General features: G+C 45.4%; 1 pseudogene; it reads left to right on the top strand.

Moving 5' to 3' along the window:
• Positions 1–33: 33 nt before the first annotated feature.
• LOC121480625 lies at positions 34–3188 on the top strand (annotated as a pseudogene).
• Positions 3189–3877: the final 689 nt, after the last annotated feature.

Genomic DNA, 3877 nt, shown 5'->3' with positions numbered 1-3877 from the left:
GTGTCTGTCGTGGGCAGCAGACTAATAAAGGTCATGATATCAGCAGAAATCCTGAACGGGAAGGTGGTCTTTGCGCAAATAAGGGAGAGACTGAAGAACCAGTCACTCAGATGAAGGAGCAAGTTCTGGTTTTACACCAGGCCTGGCAATTTTACAGGTTAACTACAGAGATGGTTCTAATCTTTATATAAATGTGAAGCTGAAAGCTGCTGAAGAGATTGGGATCAGAGCACACACATTAAATTACCAAGAACAGCCACAGAATCTGAGGTGTTAAAGTATGTTGCATTATTGAATGAAGACCTCACTGTCCATGGTTTCATAGTGCAGCTGCCTTTAGATTCGGAGAACCCCATTAACACTGAAGCAGTGGTCAATGCTGTTGTACCTGAAAAGGATGTGGATAGGTTGACTAGCATCAGTGCTGGAAAACTTGCTAGAGTTTTGACTCTGAATGACTGTTTCATCCATTGTACACCTAAAGGATGCTTGGAACTCATCAAAGAGACAGGGGTATAGGTTGCTGGAAGGTACGCTGTAGTGGTTGGGCTCAGTAAGATAGTTGGTGCTCCGATGCATGACCTGGTTCTATGGAACCATGCCACAGTGACCACCTGCCACTCCAAGACTGCCAAACTAGGCAAGGAGGTAAATAAAGGTGACATCCTGGTGGTAGCAACTGGTCAGCCAGAAATGGTAAAAGGGGAGTGGATCTAACCTGCAATAGTCATCGACTGCAGGATCAATTATATTACAGGTGATACAAAAGCAAATGGGAGAAAAGTGGTAGGTGATGTGGCATACAATGAGGCCAAAGAGAGGGCAGGCTTCATCACTCCTGTTCCTGGCAGCATGGGGCCCATGATGGTGACAATGCTAATGCAGAGCACAGTGGAGAGCAAAGCGTTTCCTGGAGAAATTTAAGCCAGGAAAGTGGATGATTCAATATAACAACCTTAACCTCAAGACTCCTGTTCCAAGTGACATTGATATATCACGGTCTTGTAAGCCAAAGCCCATTGGCAGCCTGGCTCAGGAAATTGGTCTGCTCTCTGAAGAGATAGAATTGTATGGTGATACAAAGGCCAAGGTTCTGCTGTCAGCACTGGAACGCCTGAAGCACCAGTCTGATGGGAAATACATTTTGGTGACTGGAATCACCCCCAATGCCCCTGGGAGAAGGGAAAAGCACAGCCATCATTGGGCTGGTGCAGGCCCTTGGCACCCATCTTCATCAGAACGTCTTTGCGTGTGTTCGACAGCCTTCTCAGGGCCCCACCTTTGGAATAAAAGATGGCATTGCAAGAGGTGGCTACTCACAGATCATTCCTATGGAACAGTTTGATCTCTACCTCACTGGTGACATCCATGCCATCACTGCAGCGAATAACCTTGTCACTGCAGCCTTTGATGCCCAGATGTTCCACAAACTGACGCAGACAGACAAGGGTCTCTTTAATCATTTGGTACCATCAGTAAATGGAGTGAGAAAGTTCTCTGATATCCAAATCCGAAGGTTACAGCGACTGAGTATTGAAAAAATTGACCCTACCCCACTGACTGATGACCGAGATAAACAGATTTGCAAGATTGGACATTGGTCCAGAAACCATAACTTGGCAAAGAGTATTGGATACCAATGATAGATTCTTCTAAGGAAGATCACAATCAGACAGGCTCCAATGGAGAAGGGCACACACAGATGGCCCAGTTTGGTATCTCTGTGGCCAGTAAAATCATGGCTGTGCTGGCTCTCACCAGTTCGCTAGAAGACATGAAAGAGAAAAGACTGAGCAAAATGGTGATGGCATCCAGTAAGAAAGGGGAGCCTATCAGTACCGAAGATCTGGGGGTGAGTGGTGCATTGACAGTGCTTATGAAGGGTGCAATCAAGCCCAACCTCATGCAGACATTAGAGGGCACTCCAGGATTCGTTCATGCTGAACCATTTGCCAGCATGGCACTCAAGCTTGGCCCTGAAGGGTTCGTGGTGACTGAGCAGGATTTGGAGCAGACAGTGGAATGGAAAAGTTTTTTAACATCAAATGCAGGTTTCTGGTCCCCGCCCTCACGTAGTGGAGCTTGTTGCAGCTGTCAGGGCTCTTACAGGGCACGGAGGCAGCCCCACCGTTACAGCAGGACTGCCTCTTCCCAAGGCTTACATAGAGGAGAACCTGGAGCTGCTTGAAAAAAGCTTCAGTAACTTAAAGAAAAATTGAAAATGTCGGAATATTTGGGGTTCCCATGGTGGTGGCCGTGAATGCATTCAAGATGCCTGGGTGGCTCAGCAGTTTAGCACCTGCCTTTGGCCCAAGGCATGATCCTGGAGTCCCGGGATCGAGTCCCACGTCAGGGTCCCTCATGGAGCCTGCTTCTCCCTCTGCCTGTGTCTCTGCCTCTCTCTCTCTCTTTCTCATGAATAAATTAAGTGAAATCTTTAAGCACTTGGGTGGCTCAGTCAGTTAAGTGTCTGTCTTCAGCTCAGGTCACCATCTCAGTGTCCTGGGATCAAGCCTCATGTTGGGCTCCTTGCTTAACAGGAGGGTCTGCTTCTCCCTCTCCCTAACCCCTCTCCACCCTCGCTCATGCTCTCTCTCTCTCTCTTCTTTCTGTCTTGCTCACTCTCTCTAATAAATAAATAAAATCTTAAAAAAAAAAAAAGGCAGATAAGAGGCCGAGCTGGACGTTGTCAGCGGCCTTGCTAAAGAACATGGGGCTTTTGATGCTGTGAAATGCACTCATGGGGCAGAAGGGGGTATGGGCACCTTAGCCCTAGCTCGGGCCTTCCAGAGAGCAGCTCAGGCACCCAGCAGTTTCCAGTTCCTTTATGACCTCAAGCTCCCAGTTGAGGATAAAATCAGGATCATTGCGCAGAAAATCTATGGGGCTGACAACATAGAATTGCTTCCTGAAGCTCACTACAAAGCTGAAGTCTACACAAAACAGGACTTTGGGAACTTGCCTATCTGCATGGCCAAAACACACTTGTCCTTGTCTCATAACCCAGAGCAAAAGGGTGTGCCCACAGGCTTTGTCTTGCCCATTTGTAGCATCCGCACCAGCGTCAGGCTGATTTTCTGTACCCCTTGGTAGAGACAATGAGCACAATGCCTGGACTCCCCACTTGGCCCTGTTTCTATTATATTGATTTGGACCCTGAAACTGAAGAGGTGATTGGGTTGTTCTAAACAGATTGCCTCTCTTACAGACGCTGCTCGGAACATTTGGCCAATGTCCATTCAGGCCGACTGTTGGTTAGGAAGTGTGGGGAAGTCCAGAGCAGTCAGCCCCTGCCCTGAAGATTTTAGGAAATAAAGAGCAGGAATTCCGCCCACAAGCCTTTCTTGGGTCTTAATTCCCACCATCATGTATAAATTAACATAAATCATGCACAAGTCTACTTACTTTATTGAAGTGCCACAGAATAAAGGAAATGATTGGTGAAAAAAATGCATTTCTTTAATAACAAAGGACATTATGAAGACGGGAGGCATGCAGAGGCTGTGTAGTAGGTTCTTTACAAGATTCCAGAAAAAAAAACTGTAGTAAAAAAATGTTGATAAAATTCCTGAGCCTTCCAGAGTTCATAATCTGATGTTACAATCATCAGAAAATAGTATTTCCTTCCATGGACATTATCAGTTTATGTTTTCTTACCAAATTAACTACTGACAACTTAGTATTTCACGAAGTTATACAGAAGGTGGAAAACCTTCCCTTAAAAACGTCTTTTCTAGGTTGTCATCTGCCTTTTAACTTTGGTGACTTGTTGTTTATTTACTTATTTTTAATTCTTTGTTTTCTTTTTTGTTCTTGAAATTTTTTTTCTTGTATTTAATTTCTTTTGGCTACTTTTTTTTTTTTGATTCCTAGAGAA

Source organism: Vulpes lagopus, chromosome 2 (genome assembly GCF_018345385.1).
Source record: "Vulpes lagopus strain Blue_001 chromosome 2, ASM1834538v1, whole genome shotgun sequence".
Taxonomy (NCBI): domain Eukaryota; kingdom Metazoa; phylum Chordata; class Mammalia; order Carnivora; family Canidae; genus Vulpes; species Vulpes lagopus.
The sequence above is the reverse complement of the archived record's forward strand: the minus strand, read 5'-3'. Positions and strand labels throughout refer to the sequence as shown.